The following is a 20,581-nucleotide window of genomic DNA, read 5'->3' on the forward strand; positions in this document are numbered from 1 at the left end:
AGAGACTCCAGCATAGCCACATGGTAGAAGAAGAGTTATGGACAGAAAAAGAAAACTGACATACAGAAAGGGAAAGTAAGATACAGAGACAGCTGGATTGGTTACAGCTTGACATTTGTCTTATCTGAACACAATTTGAACAGTTGGTCACCTTTGAGGAAATGGTGATTGGCACAGGCATAGACGACAGTCTGTATACAACTCCTTTTAGGTTATAGTTCATGATCTTCAGAGAAAGCTTTAGACCTAACTTAATGTGTAAGGAGGCAGCTTAAGGCTACATAGCAATTAGCTCAATGGCTGGGACACCAGTGTATGAAGAGGAACATTGTGTTAGTCTGTTGAGACTGCTGTGTTACAAAGTACCAAAACAAAGGAACAGAAATATATTTCTCACAGTTCTGGAAGCTGGGAAGCCTAAGACCAAGACACTGTCAGAGTTGGTGTCTAAAGACCAAGAAGCTGACAGAGTTGGTATCTGGTGAAGGCCCACTTTCTGCACCTACTTTCATAGATGGCACCTTCTCACTGTGTCCTCAAATGGTAGAGGAGCAAACAAGCTCTCTGGGGCCTCTTTTATAAGGGCACTAATCCCATTGATGAGGCCCTGCCCTCATGACCTTATCACCTCCCAAAAGCCTAACCTCCTACTAGCATCATCTTGGGAGTTAAGATATAAATGTGTTGGGGGATATAAACATTCAGTCCAGAGCAGACATTAATAGGTTGGTCTACAGAGGTTAAGGTGTTAAGCCTTGAGGAGTTAAGGAGTCAGGACTCTTTCCTGATGGCAACTTAGTTCTGTACAGACTAATTTTAAGTAGAGAAATGACAAGATCAGATTTGTATTTTAGAAAAATCACTTGGAGTCAGAGACAGGGATGGAATAATAGGGGAAAGACTTTTAGCAAAATAATTTATTCCTAGAGAAGGTTCTGAGAAAAGGATGTACCTAATCAAAACAATCTAATTTTATGCATACTCTTGCACTGTAGGTTTTGTACCTGGTTCTATTTTTAACCCATTGTTAGTGATTCCTGTTACAGACACATCTATTTTAGACTGGAAACTACTTTAATTGGTACCCTGGGTGATGAGGCCTTTTCAGAATATGAGGTATTGTGATTAACTTCACCTATTCACTAGCTCCCTAAAGATACACTGTAATTGCGTTTGATGGCCACTGTATATTTTTGTCATGTATAGTTGGGTTTATGTTCTTTTTCAGAAATAATAACCAAAAAATAGAGTCTTTATAGAAATAATGAGCCATAGAAGAATTTTTTACCTTTTGTTAGTGGCATCTGCCAGTCTGCTTGGCTGTGCATGACAATAAATGCTGTCTTTCTTGCTTTATGGAAATGACAAATTGAAATATGACTTCACTTTAAAATGCATTTGGAAAGGAATAAGACACTTATCATATGTATCACAAGAACAATAAAGCATAAGAGTTTCACTTAACTCTTTTTACACCTCTTTTTGGACTTCTTTAGTCATAAAAGTTAAAAGGTATGGAAATTACTAAATGACACACAATAGGCAGCTGACACCCATAGAGCTGAACATTTAATTCTGTGGTCTTAGGCAACTGGATGTTGTTTTTGTGTGTTTGAGGGGAGAAATAGTGGCCCAGAGTCTATAAAACAAAAATACTGTCATGGACCTATGATTTATGCCGCAGATAATCTTAAATGTTTACTTTTTCTAAATTTCCAGAACTAAATACCAAGTAATGAGCATTGATACTGTGCAGTAATCATTAGTGCTGTTCACCAAAAATTTGGGGTTTTCTTCTCAAGCATATAATAAGCCTGTAGTTTCCTGCTCCTTTTAAAAGAAAAGCACCCAAGTGACTCACTTTGGTCAAAGAACTATTTTTTAAAAATGACATGTGCCATATCTGAAGAGAGGTTTTAAGATGCAGTGGCTCTCTTATCCCTCTGGCATGGCCCAGGGGCATGTTCAGGAATGTGGTTCTCCATCAGTCTGGGTCCCTGAGTGACTACCAGAGACCCATTTTAGACCTGACAGACAAGCAACAAAGCAAGAAAGGAATGTGTATTTTTATGGCAGCAAAACATCTATCTTGAATGATACAGAAATAAGCACCTAGACATGAGTGCTACCATAGCAAATAAGCCTAAAATATATGGTAGAGGCTAACAACCATGCAGTAGATAGCAAGCAAACTGCCACTGGAGACGAGAATGATAGTGATCGTTGTAATGCCGTAGCAAAACAGTTGGTAAAACTGTTGCCTGTGATAACATGGAAGATAGAAAATGTCGCTCTAGAGAGTAAGGTAGGAAAACAGTGCTAGCGATATGTATTGATTATAATTGGCTGTACAGTCATGCTCTGCATAATGATATTTCAGTCAACAATAGACCACATATATAACAGTGGTCCTATACAATTATAATGTATTTTTACTGTGCCTTTTCTATATTTAGATATGTTTAAATATATAAACACCTACCACTGCATTATAATTGCTTACAGCATTCAGTACAGTAACATGCTGTCCAGGTTTGCAGCCTAGGAGCGATAGCCTATACCACATAGCCTAGGTGTGGAGTAGGCTCTACCATCTAGGTTTGTGTAAGTACATCCTATAATGTTCACACAACAACAAAATCATCAAACAAAGCATTTCTCAGAACATATCCCTGTCATTAAATGATGCATGACTGTATTTGACAGGGCACCACAAAAAGAGATGACTTCAGAAATAATCAGGGAGGTTGCAAACATCAGTAAAAAAAAATAGGGGCTGGGCACAGTGGCTCATGCCTGTAATCCTAGCACTTTGGGAGGCTGAGGCCGGCAGACCACTTGAGTGAGTTTGAAATCCCTCCCGCCCATCTCTACTAAAATACAAATATTAACTGGGCACCTGTAGTCCCAGCTACTCAGGAGGCTGAGGCACTAGAATTGCTTGAACCCAGGAGGTAGAGGTTGGAGTGAGCCAAGGTTGTGTCACTGTGCTACAACCTGGGCGACAGTGCGAGACCTAGCCTCAAAAAAAAAAAAAAAAAAGGAAGTGTCCAGGAATTTGGGAACCTGCAGGTTTGGAGAAGGCAATTTTATCTCATCAACAGTTAAAAAGATAGAACTAGAGCCTTTGAGACAAAGGTCACCTGGAATTCTGCCTTGAGACAAGGATCATATCAAGGATGTTATGGGATGAATTGTATACCCTTCAAGATTCACATGTTGAAGTTCCAACCTTTAGCATCTCAGAATGTAACCCTATTTGGAAATATGGCCTTTAAAAGGGTGATTAAGTTAAAAGAAGCTGTTTGGTTGGGGCCCTAATCCAATCTAGCTATTACAAGGAGAGAGAAATACTGGGTGCAAGAGTTGTTCTATGTATTGAGTGGCCCACTGGGTGACCATATTAAACCTTGTTTCTGAGTGTGTCTGGGACAGTGTTTCTCAGTGAGATTAGCACTGGAATCAGGGAACTCAGCAAAGTTGATTGCCCTCCATTGTGGCTGGATATCATTCTATGTGTTGTGGGCCTAAATAGAACAAAAGGCAGAGGAAGGAGGAATTCACCCCATTTTTCCTGACTCTCTGCTTGAGCTGAGACATCTCATCTATCTTCTGCCCCAGGACTGGGATTTGCATCATGGGCTCCACAGATTCTCAGGCCTTTGGACTCAGATTGAATTGTATCACCCACTTTCCTCGGTCTTCAGCTTGTAGATGGCAGATTGTGGACTTCTCAGTCTCCATAATCATGTGAGCCAGTTCTGTATGATAGATAGATAGATAGATAGATAGATAGATAGATAGATAGTAGATAGATGGATAGATAGATAGATAGATAGATAGATAGATAGATAGATAGACAGACAGACAGACAGACAGATAGATTTCCTATGGGTTCCATTTCTCTGGAGAACCGTGATACATTAGAAATACATACACAGAGAAAAGACCATGTAAGGATACAGCAAGAAGGCAAGCATCTGGAAGCCCAGGAGAGAGGCCACAGGAGAAAGCAAACCTGCCAACACCTTGACCTTAGACTTTCAGCTTCCAGAACTGTAAGAATATAAATTTCTGTGGTTTACACCACTCAGGCTAAAATGTTGTGATAGTAGCCCTAACCAACTAATAAAAGGAAATGGCTGCCGGGTGCAGTGACTCATACCTGTAATCCCAGCATTTTGGGAGACCGAGGCGGGTGGCTCACTTGAGGCTAGAAGTTCGAAACCAGCCTGGCCAACATGGTGAAACTCCATCTCTACTAAAAACACAAAAATTAGCCAGGCCTGGTGGCACACACCTGTAATCCCAGCTACTCAGGAGGCTGAAGCAGGAGAATCTCTTGAACCCTGCAGGCAGAGGTTGCATGAGTGGAGACACCACTACTGCATTCCACCCTGGTGACAGAGCAAGACCCTGTCTCAAAAAGTGAAAATAAAAAAAGAAATGGCTGTCACATTACTGAATGAAATAAGATGTTTCCACAAAAACCAGTAAATTCTTTCAGCTGGACCAGGTTTCACAGACATCAAAGATTTCAAAATTAAGTCAAGAGGAAGAGAGAGGCTTAGGAGCAAGGAATACAAATATGGTAGATCTAAGAAATATGTCAAGAAAAGACCTTTGGGTGGCCATTGATACATCTAGTTGTTTGAATCAAATAGACATGAAGCTGAGTTTGTCAGTTTGGCAGGAAGAAGATGGCATACACAAATTACATAACTGAAGGAAATGTAATAAAGAGGCAGTCTACAGAAGCATATCAGAGGTAAGGTACCAATTCGGAATGATGAGGTACTCAGGAATTAGAAAACACAGGAAAACTTTGCCACCCCTAGGCCTCAAGGACAAAGGGACAGCACTGTGCGGAAGGATCCTGGTGAGGTCTGGAGCCAGGGAAGAAAAACCTTTAGACAGGAGCTAAGACCAGCTGAGTAAGGCAGCCACTGCCAGGATTGTGACAAGGTTGAGGAAGGGAGTGTCAAAATAGGGATAAATACTGCAATCTCTCTCCATCTCAAATCTTGCCCTCCAGTTTCCTACCTCTGTCTCCCACTTGCCCAACCAACACAAAGCCAGAGTATAAGGAATTCTGGATAATGCAGTCCATAGAGGTCAGCTCCTAGGACACAGAATAAGGCAGAGAAGGGAAGATAGTTAATGGGGCAACAGAGAATAACCAACACAGAAACTTATTCAGTATTTTTAAAAGACATACTGGCGGAAGAGAAGCAAGCCTGGACTGACAAAGTGACTGTGTGAGACTTAAAATGGTCCTGGGGCACCCAGTCTTCTGTAGGTCAAATGTAGGAAAGCTGCTCATCTCTCTTGAGTTGAAGATTTGGAGCCTAATCAAGCAATATTTCCCATCACCTGGGGAGCATCCCTTCTGCCTGGCATGTTCTTTTGGTTTCTATGGATCAGTGATGCCTGTGTATCTCCCTTTCCTTCCCTTTCTGAATGGGAGTATTTATGAAGTTATCGTGCTCTTGCTTTTGCCATTGCATATCAGATGTATAGGGGACAGGTAATTGTCTTATAGTTCATAGATCTCTGGGTCATAAGGAACCACACTGGACCTGCCTGGTGCTGTGACTGAATGGCACTTTAGCGTGTTCTGCCTCTGGGAGGCAGTAAATGTACATATCATGAAGGAAGAAAAGAAAACTTCATGTTTGTTAGCCAGACAGATGTCCGGTGGTAGTCATTAGTGCTGTTCTGCATTTCCCCACCCAGCCAAATTTTCCTGGTAACATGACTTGATCTGGCAAATAAAATGTAAGCAGAGGTAAGATGGGTGTAATTCACTGCACACTCTCTTTCTCTTTCCTTTTGGCACAGCCACACACAAGTTCAGGATGGTAGCTCCTCCATCTGATTGGGTCACTGAGGGCCCACAATATGTGGAGGTAACGAATATACATATTAGCAAGAAACAAACTTCAACTGTTTACGTCACTGAGAGGTTTGGGGGTTACATGTTGCCACCATGCTATCCCAGCCAATCCTGAGTGGTACAAGTAGACAGTGAATTAATTAGCGCCTGTAGTTTAGGCTATGTAGTAGTCACTGCTGGGGTGGAAACAATCACTTTAGAATCCTGAATATCAATATCTTTATTGTCATTCTTTAGGGCTAGCTATGTTAATTGTGAAACAAGTGCAATTTGATTACCATCTCCATCCTCCTCATGCTCAATAAAAATCTTCCCTGTTCTATTCCTCCTTGGGTATAATGTGAATTGATCTGAATCATAATGGCTAATAATAAGTGTGTGTTTCTCTTTTCACCGGTACTCAGAGAAATCTTCCAACGTGGCAGCACATTTCTCAGCATCAAGTATACTATAGTGAACAAGACAGATGTAGCCCCCACTCTCATAAAGCCCCTTCTAGCAGGAGGAACAGACGATGATGTGAGTGACTCAGCCACATTAGTCGGAGGCTGAAGGAGTCTTCTCTGAAGAGCTAACAGTAAAAGTAAAATCTGAACAACAAAGGATCAGCCATGTGAAGACAGGGAGAAAGAAAATCTAGGGAGGGAAAACAACTCGTGCAGAGTGCCCTACCACAGGAATGAGCTTGGCACATTTGAAGAACAGTCCATAGTCCACAATAGAGTATGGTGGGCAAGTAATAGAAGCCTTTTGAAGAACAGGCAGGTCCAGATCATAGAAGGCTTTATAAGTTAGGGTAAGGAGTTTGGGATTTATTCTAAATGGGAAAACACTAGAGGATTTTGAGCACCAGAGGGATGTGATTTCATTAAGTTGTAAAAAACTCACCCTAACTGAAGTGTGGAGAATGAATTAAGAGGGGGCAAGTATGGGAGGAAATGGACCCAGGAGAAATGCACTGCCGCAGCCCAGGTAAGAGGTTGGGATGATGGAGAGAAGAGGACAGGTTTGGGATGTTTTAGGGTGGGTTTGACACATCTTAATGATACATTGCATGAAAAGATGAGGGAATCAAGAATAACTCTTAAGATTTTGGCTTCAGCTACTGGGTGGAGATTGGTGCCATTTAACTAAGCTGGACTAAATGTCAACTAAGGTGTTTTGATAGCATTTGCATTTAATTGTGGCCTTTAATGTCTTTAGCAGGAACATGAATATTTAGGAGATTGCAGAAATAGTAGGGGAAATACTTTTGAAATGCTGGGGGGAGAATGCTTCCTTCCTTTAAAGAAAAAAAAAGAAAGAAAAACCGATTTTCTGAATTTGGCAATGAAAGCTGGACCTCCTCAATGGCATGAGGTGATATGACCTTTTCCTGCTAGATTCACCCCTCCACTTGGCAAAATCTTCTCTTTGACCCAAAGAGCAAGAAGGAAGGGGAAATCCTGATTTTCCTTTAATACTTGATCCAAATATGACTCTTCCTTTGGTATCTTTGAGCATGTCTTTGGCACAGCATAAACATTTAAATATGAAACAGATGTAAGACATACCATGAAACTCAACTTTTTAGTTTACCAAGACATAACTTTCCCTCAACTTTCTGTCCACTACAGATCTCTTTTAAATTCCTTATCCTTCTTCAGGAAGTGGAGATAGTGGGGTGTTGGGAGTCACTGTTATCTTAGCACATCCACTATCCAAACACTCAGTCCAAGACCTCTCCTTTCATCTAGCCTGGTGTTCAAATTCTCCCTCTTTCTCTTACACAAGGCCTCCCCTTTCTTGGATGAATGATGCTGAGGATAACCCCTTCCCTATTCAAAGGACTGTGGTATCTGCCTCTTTAAGTTCAAAAGAATCACATACACGCAATACACATGCATTTGCTGGGGCAGGAAGGGGTGGGATCCTTTCCTTCCTTTAGCCTTTTGGCATCTCAAATTAGTCTATGGGAAAGGCCTTCTCTTCACAGACACCTAATGATTAAGAAGTCAGACTCGGGGGGGAGACGACCAGTTTTCAAATCTTAGCCCTGTTGCTTACTAGATGAGTGAACTTAAGCATTTATTTAACCTCTCTGAGCCTCAGTTCTTCATATGAAGATCAGGGATAATAGTACTAATCTCACAAGGTTGTTGTGAGGATTAAATGAGATGATATATGTAAAATGCTTACCCCAATGTCTAGTTGTTAGTAAATTCTCAATATACATTAGCTATTATTATTATTACAGAAATATCATCATCATTATCGTCATCATGATTATCATCATCCCGTTCTTATTGAAATTAAGATGTACAATCATGGTTACAAATTTTTCACAGACTTAACCCAGAAATAGAGTGCTTTGGTGCAATTTCTGGGGTGTGTGCATAGAGGATCATAAATAATAACTTTCTGTATTTCCTCTATGAATCTATAAATATATTCCTTTCTTATATACTAAAAATAAAAATTTAATTCATGGCTTCTAAGGCAATGCATTTTAAATGTTTTAGATGTCCACTTGATATTAACTCTGTTAATATAAAATTTCCCAAATACTCAGCTAATCCTATGCCTTCCAGCTTTATTATAACTAAGAGTTGCCTCTTTCATAGTTGCCACCATGTAATATCAAATGAGCACTCTTCTGTTATAAGTTCACTATAGAGTAGTTGTTTGCAGATTGCTCTTAATAACAGTGCAGTTTTGTTCTGAACCTATGATTCATGAACAAGTTTGAAAACAAAAAGGCAGAAGATGAACTATAAATCCTAATGCGGGGAGAGAGAAACAGGCTATTCAGGCAGATAGATCTCAGATATCTCAGAATTGTGATCTTCTGGGTCCTCATTATTATTCTCAGCAGGAGGAAGAATTGAAAATAGTTGCATTTCTACAATGGATAAAGAGGTAGCTTATACAAGATCTTTCTGTTTGGGTCAAAAATAGAAATATAAATAAAAGCAATGAAACCGTCAAATAGTAAAGATATTCTTGAACCAAAAGAGCCACTTCAGAGCTCAGCTGTACTTGCAATAAGGCCCATTGATGGACCCAGTCATTCTAAAATATCCCTTCATTTTATTCATTTTTCTCTTTAAAGGACAAAAAACAAAACAAGACAAAACCACAAAAGAGACGAGACACGTTATATAATCTACACACTGGAAGCCTAACCATTTTTATTTCTTATTGCAGTTTGAATTGGAAAGGAACACAAAGTCCTAGAACATGGTAATTCATCTCCTGTTTCTTTGTCTGTGACTACAAGTAGGAGATAGTTCAGAGCCATGCCAATCAGAAAACACAACAAAGCTGTATTAGCTTCTTATTTGTTTACTGACAGATCACAGGCCACTTCCCTGGAATCTCAGACATCCTGTTAGGTCTTAGAGGCTCCATCCAGGCATACCTAGAGAACTTCAGAAAAGAAAGGGCGTCTGAAAAGGGCTCCTCTTTTTGTTCTGTGAACATAACATAGTTGAGTTGAGTTTTTAAAATATTCTCCACCCTTGTTTGTTTCTTAATGCGATACCAAGATGTAATTTGTATGGAAGCCAAAACTAGAGACATGCTGAATATGTGAATACTGAGGAAGTGGTTTCCTTAGCAATAACAGGCATGTGAAAGTCAAAACTTCCTTTCCTTCTCATGTGACCTTTTTCAAAGCAATTCAGATAGAGGACAATGGAATTGAATTCCAAGCACCCACAGTGTTCATGAATTGCTAAGCAATGATTCACCAAGTACCCAAATTACTCTAGACTGCTTGAGCATTTTATTAGTGAAATTGCTTTGTATTTAAAATTTCCTTCCTCACTTTGTACATCAGTTTTCCTCATTCTTACAGGCCACTTTTCAACCACTTTAAGACAACAGACATAAATAGAGCAGTACCAAGTAGTGATTAGTATAAGGATTTCAGAATACCAGAGTGTCAGAGTAAAACATTCCATACAATATTCATAACTATTTCCTTCCTTTGGAAACATTAGCTACTAGATGCATATAGAAAAAGTTTGTTCGATAGCTAAAGTCTGTTATTTCCTCAAAATAAATAATATAGCCTAATTTCGGGGAATTCATTCAGTTGTATTTTAGAAACACTGAAGTTTTCTTTCGTTCTGATTACGGATGTATTTTGATCCACTCATCCTGGAAAAAAAAAAAAAAGTGCTACATTTGGCTTACAAATTGCACATTTGGCTTAGTCCTCAAAGGTGGTAATTTATTTAACAATATATTAGCAAGCTGGGACCTTCAAGTGGTATCTTTTTTTGCCTTTGATTAAATTGTAGCGTTTCGAGGAACACAGACAAGACAGTCTTATGAACTCTATTTCTCTTTATAGTCTGTGAATTGTGAATTTCAAAATGACTAACATTACTTAACTTCTTTCAAAAATCTGTTAAGTGATTCTGCAGTGAGTGTTACCAGACAGACCTAGCACCCAGGTAGCTGTAGGTCTGTGATCCTGATCCACTGTGCCCCTGATATTTGTGTTTCACAGGGCTGTAATTGTGGCTGTCATACTGGGTCATTATAAGTATTCATAAAGTGTGTAAAGCAAATGGACTAAGTAGAAAGGCACCATAGCAACCCAGGTGAGAGGTCATGATGATGGAGACAAGAAGGCAGATCTGGGATGTTTTAAGGTGGATTTGATGCATCTTAATTATAAATTACATGAATGGATGGAGGGAATCAAGGATAACTCTAAGACTTTGGCTTCAGCAACTGAGTGGAGATTGGTGCCATTTAACTAAGCTGGGCTGGACCCAAGAAGGTGCTTTGATTTGCATTTAATTGTGATTTTTAATGCCTTAACTCAGGGCCACGAGTACTGGGGAATTGCAGAACTAGTAGGGGAAATATATTGGAAGAGTGAATATTGCATAGTAGCTGCTCGATAAACATTAGTTCTCCTTTCCCCTATCTGTCTCTTTGTTGTGACATTGACTTTGTTGTGACAGTCAGTTTACCCTAACCTGCTCCTAGTTTAATGGCTCTTCTGGACTCAGAAGTAGTCCAACATAGAGCCTTCATATTCAAGTGGCCTCAATCATTATCTTCCTTGATAGTAAATAAGAGGTGAGTCTTAAAAAAAGTGTAAGGATCTCCAGTGAATTCACTATCTAAACACTTTCTATAGGGCTTGTGAGATTGTTTAACAAAGACAGTCTGAGTGGCCCAGGAAAGCAGGGTAATTTTCCACACCTTCAGACAAAGACAGTGGAGATACAAAGTTTGCAATGTTCTCATTTGGCCCCCACACACTACACTCTGGCAGTGAGAGAGGTCAGGCTTTCAGGAGGTTATTTCTGAACCTAGACATGCATCCCACAGTGTGTGTGCATTGCTTACCCTCAGTGAAAAGTGCTTCTCATTTTTAGTGCCATAAATCCTATGATCATCCCCTCCCTTTTCTAACCAAAGCTGGTTCTGGAAAGCAGACACTACCCCACAGTGTTGATTTGACTAGTCCTGCTGCCACTGTAGCCAAAGTCACTAAGAAAGTACTTGATTGTCTTTAGGAGAAGAACAGCTAGGGTAAGCCAGTGGAAAAATGTTACAGAGTGACAAGTAAGTGCTTGCTAAAACATTTTGGTGCTCATTTCAGGTTGACTTAGCAGGTCAGAGAAATGTGAATCCAGAAGTTAGGAGTGAACTTGACTAAGTCACTTTGTCTCTCCAGCCATTGAAAGCTTGGGTTAAATCATAGGCTTTAGAGCTATGTTCCATGGAGCTTTGGAGTTCTGTTATGCCTGTCACGGGATAGGGACCATTGATAAAAAAGACTCTTACCAGATGACAATCTGGACATGTGGGCTCAGAGAAGCTTTGATTTTACCTGTTTTTATACACTGATTTAATTTGTTTAAAAATATCCATGAGCAAAAAGGAAAAAATAATTAAAGGTATAGGCTAGATGGTTTCTAATTTCTTTTGAACCCGGACATTCTAAAATTGTTACAAGTACAGGTATATACATTATAACTCATATAAGAACCAGTTAACAAATATAAAACAACAATAACATGAACCACAAGCACTGTTTCATAACCAAAGATTATTCTCCTAATCTTAGCCAGAGTCTTCTAAATGTCTATCTTTGTCCAGAGAGTATTGAGAAAGATATCATAGATAATTCAGAGTAAATCTGTGGCAACTAGGAGAAGAAATGTTTAAAAAGAGAGAGAGAGCAAGCATGAGGTTAAGAAGCTTGTAAATCAGGAGGTTCTCCCTCTAGCTCAGGGAGAAAAAGTTCCTAATACCAGCAATGCATGTTGGCCGAACTCATTTTTACCTATTTGGCTAATTTTTTTTTTTTTTGACCTTTAAAAATGTCATAGGCACTGTTGGGTGTTCAAAGTGAAGGTCTTAAAAGGAAATAATACTTTGTCCACATCATTGGGCAACATTAGGAAGAATCAGAGCCACAAAGGGATGAAGGCAATCCTCTTTGTAGCCGTGTAGAGGTTCTATCAGTAACAGCTGGAGCCAATCTCTCTGTGCAGCATATTTTTAAGAGGTGAGTTGTTTGATACCTGTTCCCCACTATCCAGCATCTTCAGAAAAGGCTGAAACAGCCTTGCAGTTTTTCTGGCACGGTTTTACCCTTATTAAAAAGGCTATTGTTGAACTGTTCAAATTGGGATGCTTTGATTGTTAGCACGTTCAGTACTCTGTGATTACCGTAATTACAGACCTGTGAAGGTCAAACTGACAAAACTGAATATAAACTGGAACTGAATATAAACTGGGACAACTCACTACATTAGTTCTTTTTGCACTCTTTGGTTCTTGTTGTTGTTTTTCCTTGTTGTTGTTGTTGTTGTAAGAGTTGCCAAGTGCTAAATCTGTAATAGAAAATAAAAATGAAAGTCATCGATTTTACAGTTTTGCTTTGACTACGTAGAATCAATATTCAAGGAACTAAAAGGAATGCTCCATTGTACTTTCAGGTCCAGGTATACTTTTGGGTCATCACCTTCCTCCATAGTCATGGTCTTGAGTTCATGTGATGTATCCAGGTATTTTTTTAAAGTGTGCCATGAGTCCTCAACGTTTTGCAGGCTTTTTCCTTATTTTTCTCTTTGCAGGAATGTAACACTAAATACAAAATACATGTTTTGTTTGTATATGTATAGAGGAATATGTAGCAGAAATAGTTCTCCTGTAAGGGGAACCCACACAATTATATAAAAATAAATGAAATGGTCTCCCTATAATTGCATGGCCAAAGACCAGAATTAAATTACTTCTAAGGTACACTGAATACAAACTAGTCTTTATTTTCCTTTGTCCTTATTGATGGCTTCAAACAATAGTTTTTAAGTAATAATTAAGTAAAAATAGAGGCTATTATCTTGTATGCCATGTGGAGGCATGAAGAAAGGTAGAAAACAAAATAAATATAAATTCTTTCTACACAACAGAGAATGCTATTTGCATAGTGCCAGGAAAAAGTTTGGGGTCAGGACAAAAGCTATGTCTAAATGAAACCAAAATAGAAAAGCCGGATGGAAATTAATCAATTCACAAAATCCAGATGTTTCATCTACTGAGATCCAGCCATCTGAATTTTGGCTGCCTGAAATTTTCATGTTTCATCCAGATGTTTGCTTTCAGGTAGACACAATCATAATGTCCCATGTTTAATTTCATTATAATTTACCATATTGTTCAAAATGTTAAGTGTTTTCTGGCTAATGACAAGAATAAGGATAAAAAACACTATTTTTCATGTTTTAGTAGAAATGGCAATGTTAAAGGATGATTGTTTAAAGGATACAATAATTACTTTTATAAAAATATAAAATGAACATGTGTCACGAACTTTATTTCACTCATCAATAAGGAAAATGTTACAACTGGTTCAAAGAAGAAGCCCAAGGAGATATATATATATGTATGTATATATACATATATATACATATTCATACAAATATATATGCAGTAAGGAACTTTGAAGTGAAATAACAAACAGATGCAAAGGAGGTCTGTTCATAGTGCAATAGACGATTGCATTTTAGCAGATATAATTAATTTTTATTTCTATGGACAAGAGTCATATGCATTTTTACCAGTTTTCTACAACTTTCTGAGTTGTAAAGTAGTCCAAAGACAGTGGAAGGTACAGATAACCCAGAAGAATTCACTAAATAGAACACTTGCTAAATCTTTTTTATTCCTATTTCAAAGTCTTCAAGGTTTTTCCATTAAATATTTTGTTTACTAAACTAAAATTATTTATGTATACAAACGTTTTTGTATTTCCGTGGTACTTTCAGTTAGCATCACATAATTTACCACTTGCTTGGACACTCCTAATTCTATTCTTGATTCCTGCACATATCTTGCCTCACACACTATGTTGCAATTTCTCATTTTAAAATTGCCTCCTATTCACTCCATTGGTGAGGAAAGGATTTCTCTACAGTGTTATGGGAATGGCCAAACATGTAATACTTCACACTGGACAAGTGAGATCAACAGCAGTGTGTTAATCACATATACTCACCGGCCACAGGAGAGGGACACCATGCCACACAGGGTCACATGGAGCCTGCTCTCAAGAGCAAAGTGAATGACAAGGACTGTGGGAGGCAGGCTTTGTAGTATCAAGAGGATGAGGTGCCCCCCAGCTCCCATGAGAGTATATGTGTGATTTGTTTGAACAATTCCACAACTGGAACCCACTAGTCAGAAATAAGCAGGAAATGCATCTAGACTATTTGATAAGGAGGGTTGTTTGACTAGGGGGACAATATCTACAGGAACAAGAGTGGGGAGGAAAACCGCTTAGACCATTTGAGATCCCACCAATTTTACCAGAGGTCAAGGCAGCACATAATATTGAGACTCAATTTTAGGCCTTGCACCACACTTCCTGAGAGCAGCAACTAAACTTATTCATTGAATTGATGATTTGTTGAGCTCCTACGATGTGCCAGGTACTGTTATAGGCTCTGGGCATGCAGCAGTGGGAACAAATGTTAAAAGATCTTTGTCCTACATTCTAGGGAGAGTCAATAAATGAAAGAGAAAAAAATACTTAGTATGATAGATAGTGACAAGTGCAATGAAGAAATTTGAAGCAGGGGATGAAGAAAGAAGTGCAGAATAATGGGGGTGGGGTGCTATGTTGAAATTTTAAATACCGTGTGGGGGAGCCTTTACTAAGATGACATTTGAGGTAGGACCCAAAGAGGTAAGCCATGAAGATATCAGGGGAAACAGCTGGGAGATGGAGAGACTAGCATCACAGCATTCCACAGCAGAAGAATGTTCTCATGTTCAATGAAAGCAAGGGATTCAGTATGGCCAAAATGCCCTAAACTAGGGGAAAAGCAGAAAGAAATGGGGTCACACTGAGATACAGGGGTTAGAGCGAAAATTGTGCAGGGCCCCCTAGATTTGATTTTTAGTGAAAGATATGGGAACCCAGAAAAGGGATGTGGATAAAATAATGGCCTGTTATTTGACCAACTTTTCTCTTTCAACTCTCAAAATGCCTAGCAAAGTACTGAGCATATAAAGGGTGCTCAATATATTGTGACTGGCTAATTGTAAAGGGAGCAACCCCTTTCTTCACTGCTTTCCACAACTTTTTACCTTAATCACAATTAGATGCAGGTTTATTTCTACCTAAAACTATACTTACTACAGAGATATGGACACTAAGAAAATTTAGTTTATACATAGTCGAGGTGTGAGACAAAACCCATTTCTTTACTGATGAGACATGGATCTCTCATTAAAATATCACAGGTATAATAGAAACTAGCACACTGACATACAGTGAAGGAGATAGCCCATACAAATTCTAGAATTTTCTACAGACCTCTACCATAGGACAAGGGACATTTGAAATTTAATATATTAGACACATTTCACCTAGCTTTTATTCTTCATAATTTTTTAATTTTTAATTTTAATTTGTGTAAGTACATAGTAGGTGTATACATTTATGGGGTACATGACATGTTCTGATACAGACATGCAATGCATAATAATTATCACATCCTTCATAAATTTTATTTACATAGTGGAAATACGTTTCAAGCTGTGGCGCATTTATAAATTTATACTGGGATAGCATCTTAAAATGTTTCCCTTCTATGAATAAGTTCACATGGAAAAATAGTACCTGTTATAAATTCTGAAATCAGCAACTTGACTCTATATTGTGCTGTTTGACAGACAGGACTCATAATTTAGTATAGTCATGGCTTTCTTGAGTAAATATAGATCTATCACTGACATAATTAGCCAATCTTCATTTTCTCCCACCTTGGTCATAGATTTGATTTTTTATCATTAGCATTTAGAGAAAGTAGCATGTATAACACAATAAAGAGTTGGATATAGGACGGAAAAATTGGAGGAATCCCTTCACCTGCCGCAGGAATGTGTCATTCTGAACCCTAAAGCTGATTCTATTTGGTTTTAACAAGGTATCATCTCCAAATCCTATCATGTTATATTATGTTAGAAGCATTAAGTTACAATGGGAGAGTCCCAGTAAGAGGAAAAAGTTGAAGGTTGTCCAATAAAATTAGGCAAGGGTTCACATGCATGCTTTGTCACCCACTTCACTGCAGACACATCTGAAAATGCACCCCCAACACCCCTAACATTGTCTACCTGGAAAGCACCACTTATTAACAGGACTCAAACATGAACTACTTGATAAAGATCTTTCTTCCTCTGTTCCTCTCTTCCTCCCTCCCAGAACTGACAATGCATTCATTGTACCCTATATATAATTTCCCTACTGATATTATGTACCTATAAGTCTGTTTCTCCTATTGGACTGGAAGCAATTTAAAGATAGTGACCACACTTTTATTATCTTTTTATCCTGAACTCCCAGCACAATGCCTGGCACATGTAGGATTGAAGAAATATTGTTAATTATTTAATTTTATCACACTTACTAAATCCAGCATGATAACATGAGAGAAAGAAAGTCTAGCTCAGCTCCATAATTTGAGAAAGGTCATTCTTTTTTCTTAGAGGCAGCACCATTGCATTACAGAGTCACCACTAGTGGCAGTAGAGTTTGGTGTATAAGAAGAAATGGGCTGGGCACGATGGTTCTTGCCTGTAATCCCAGCACTTTGGGAGGCTGAGTCGGGCAGATCGCTTGAGGTCAGGAGTTCAAGACCAGCCTGACCTACATGGCAAAACCCCGTCACTACTAAAAATACAATATTTAGCCAGGCGTGGTGGTACGCGCCTATAATCGCAGCTATTCAGGAGGCTGGGGCAGGATAATCACTTGGACCTTGGAGGCAGAGGTTGCAGTGAACTGAGATCACGCCACTGCACTCCAGCCTGGGAGACAGGGTGAGACTCCGTCTCAAAAAAAAAAAAAAAAAGAAATGGGATCACTAGCCTCTAAATAATTCTGTTTCAGCATTATGTTACAAGTTTTTTTTATTTAATTAAGGTATTTTCATCTTCTCTTCAGCAGTAGCATCACTTAAAAACCCATTACATATAAGAGGTGGTGTCCTTGAAACAGAATCTAAAGATTTCCCAACTCTCTGAGGCTCTATAGGTTGAGCTAAAATTTGTCTTTACTACGGAGTCTTGCTTTGTGTGAGAGAAACCATTCTGTAGCGCCTTTTTAAGTCATGCACACGTAATGAATTTACTTAGTCCTTAAGAAAGTTCTGACTGGTGAAACATTCAAATGCCATACTTTTGAATGGAATTTATACATTCTGTGTTCTGGTTTTGTTTTGTTTTTCAAGCAATGGTTGCCTTCTTGGAGGATAGAACAACACTTCTAGGACAATTATAATATCCAATAATGTTTCCTCTTATAGGCCAGGATATAGGGGTTTGGGGCTCTATGTTCTAGGAGGACAGGACCTAAGAAAGAAACTATGGACCATGGTTGGGCACCACACTCCGGCAGCTGTCAGTGACAAGAAGGAGAGACCAAAGGAGTCCTTTGAAAAATAATATAGACTCTGACAGTGATACGTTAAACTTTTTCCCAACTCAGAAACAGAAAGCCAAATACTGCATGTTCTAACTTCTAAGTTGGAGCTAAATACTGTGTACACATGGACATAGAGTGTGGAATGATAGGCATGGGAGACTAGGAAGGGTGGGGAGGGTGAAAGGGGGGTGGGCGATGAGAAATTACTTAATGGATACAATGCACACTATTCTGGTGGTGGATACGCTAAAAGTCCCGAGTACACCACTACACAATATATTAAGATAACAAAATAGCACTTGCACCCCTTAAATTTGTACAAACTTTTAAAAGTGGTGTTCCCTTCTGTATTATAAATCTCCTATCATATCTTGCAAGTCTTCATTTACTTTGTCAAACATGGTATCTTTGTGTTTGGGAAATAAAGGGATAGTGGCTGCAGCTTAGAAAAGAGTAATGAGATAATTGGTGGGTGTGGTCTTAGAGTGGTGGTCCCTGGTAGCAAGTGACAAGTGGAAGCCAGAGAAGCTTTATGCAGCATTTAGACACTCACTAGGGATGCCCAGAAATGTTGGGGAACAGCCCTAGAACTCCTACAGTCAGGCAGGTTGGGAACTCAGCTGGCTGTTACTATCAAAAGAAAGGGGAGCCTTGGAAACCAGAGAAACGAGAAGCACTTGGGTGACAACAGATGGCTTTATTCAAAAGAAAGTTAAGGTAAGACTAAAATAAGTATACATTACACTATGTCTCTCCTAAGGAGCAACAAAGTTCAAGGGCATGTTCTTGGGTTACCTTTCTGTCTTTACTCCTGAGGACTAAGAGACTCCAGAGACTGGCAGATCCCTCCAGAAAGATGAACATCTAGTCAGAGGAGAAGGCAAATGAGGAGGGAGCACGACATGGCAGCACAGAAGGAGGAACACAGAGAGGAACTGGAGAGGTATGCTCAGTGGTGAGAGAATGCTTCAGGGCTCTCTCAGCGGCTTGGACTAAGAACAGAGGTGATAGTTATTCTAAGGAACAGGTAGCACGGGCACAGGCACTGACCAATCAGGACAGCCGAACCAGCCAATCGGAATGGACAGGGCCAGGCACTGACCAATCAGGACAGCCGAACTAGCCATTCAGAATGGACAGGGCCACCAGCAGCCAGTAAGGCTGAAGGTTCACAGGGAGTCCCACAGACACGAAGGGTCTCCAGTCCTCCCTACATGTATATGTCAATCACTCAAATCAGATGGACCACTCACTAGTGAAAAGCACCCTGCCTTCTGAGGGTGGATTTGTGCATCATCATTGGTAAGGAATTTTACCATTTTGGTCAGTATCTTTCCCCCCGTGCCTCTTTTTCCTCCCCCTTTCTCTACTGGGCTCATTTATGAGCTATTTTTTCTCTCTTCCTACTTTTCCAGTGTGTTCTGCAGCATGCACTCAGCTCTTTGGAATTCTGTGGGTGGCAAGGGTTTTCTCCTCCATTTCATGTGCTCAGTGATGTGGAAAGAGAAGTATGAACTCTGACACTTTCCTTTTGCGAACATTTTGATGAAAGGACAAGTGATAGTCACAAATTTCAAAATTTGTGTGGCAGGGGAGCTGTAGAAGACACCTCATTTGTTACCAGCAGCAACTCCTTTCTCAGATCATCCCAAAATGCTGGCATGTGCCCAACAGCTTAATTTGGAGAGAATCCTATTTTATTCAAGCCTCAGATAGAATAGGCTATGAATGGTTCATTGGATAAATAGTCATTCTCTCCCTCCTCTAAGCCCTAGGTCTGTCCCTCTTGCACCCTCGTCATCTTTGCTATTTCTCTTTCATTAAATTCCTTTGAAGTTGTGGATTATTTTTTCTGTCTTTGAACATTCCTTCTGGCTAGTGGATTTCAGAAGTGCAAGTGCTTTAAACTTTTCCCTCCCCTTTTGAATTAATACTGTACTCCACATTTTTTTCTTTCCATTTTTGGGGGACCAACTACTGTGTTGTTTTATATTGCATTTTCATTTCAGAACTGTTTGAAAATGGAACTCATGCCATGCACGTGAATACTTTGCTTCCTCTTAGCTGATTTAATCAGCATGGATACCATTATTCATGCAATTGCATGAATAATTTATCTCACTGTTGTAAAAGTTTAATAAAAGTTTTCTTGTCTTTATCAAATTCCATGTTACTCTTTGTTCATTTTATAGCAGCAACATAATCAGAATATAAAGCAGTTCATATCAAAAAGCAATGAATGACATAGACTTTATTAGAGCTCTTGTGTTATTTTGTATTGCCATTTTACCTATGATTGAATAAGATTTTATATATGAAAAAATAAGATAGATCTATTGATCTCAGCATGACCAGCACTAACCAATCCTTTCCGCTTTTGCATTAGAAAAATTTGGAGTCACATTATTACAACTAAGATGCCCAGCCTTACTTGTACTATCCGACAGAACATATGTTTCTTGTTCATGAACATGTGTGTATATGTATGTGACTCTTCTACCCACTGTGTAATACTATTTTATGACTCTTAATCCAGAATAATTGGTATTTCTTGCATAAAGAAAGGCACCAGAACAAATATTATTTGTTCATAGTTGATCTTTCTGTTACAGCCACAACTTACCACTTTCAATCAGTGAAATTACTCTATAGATTAAAAATATTTTGATAACATTTACATGTTTTCCTTTAATGTGAGAGCGACAAACCTCATAAACAAGAACCATCGACACAATAGA

At 39.1% G+C, this 20,581-nt stretch overlaps 2 long non-coding RNA genes across 7 annotated transcripts in view; one reads left to right on the forward strand and one right to left on the reverse strand.

The window, feature by feature from the left end:
- LOC105479474 (uncharacterized) overlaps positions 1-20,581 on the forward strand; it is an 81,002-nt gene that overhangs the window by 15,805 nt on the left and 44,616 nt on the right. For 4 of the 6 annotated variants that reach the window (XR_011623622.1, XR_011623620.1, XR_011623623.1 and 1 more), the window contains exons 3-4: positions 12,238-12,416; positions 18,660-18,786. This is a non-coding gene — a long non-coding RNA (uncharacterized lncRNA). Of the gene's footprint in view, positions 1-9,082; positions 9,119-12,237; positions 12,417-18,659; positions 18,787-20,581 lie in introns of all 6 variants that reach the window. The other 2 variants (XR_011623621.1, XR_011623624.1) reach the window with 2 other exon arrangements.
- Positions 8,939-20,581, reverse strand: part of LOC139363373 (uncharacterized) — a 58,772-nt gene continuing 47,129 nt past the window's right edge. Inside the window, exons 3-4 of the long non-coding RNA XR_011623627.1 lie at positions 12,659-12,744; positions 8,939-9,304 (exon numbers count right to left, since the gene is read on the reverse strand). This is a non-coding gene — a long non-coding RNA (uncharacterized lncRNA). The remainder of the gene's footprint in view (positions 9,305-12,658; positions 12,745-20,581) is intronic.

The sequence above is a fragment of the Macaca nemestrina genome, chromosome 5 (genome assembly GCF_043159975.1).
Source record: "Macaca nemestrina isolate mMacNem1 chromosome 5, mMacNem.hap1, whole genome shotgun sequence".
NCBI classification, from domain to species: domain Eukaryota; kingdom Metazoa; phylum Chordata; class Mammalia; order Primates; family Cercopithecidae; genus Macaca; species Macaca nemestrina.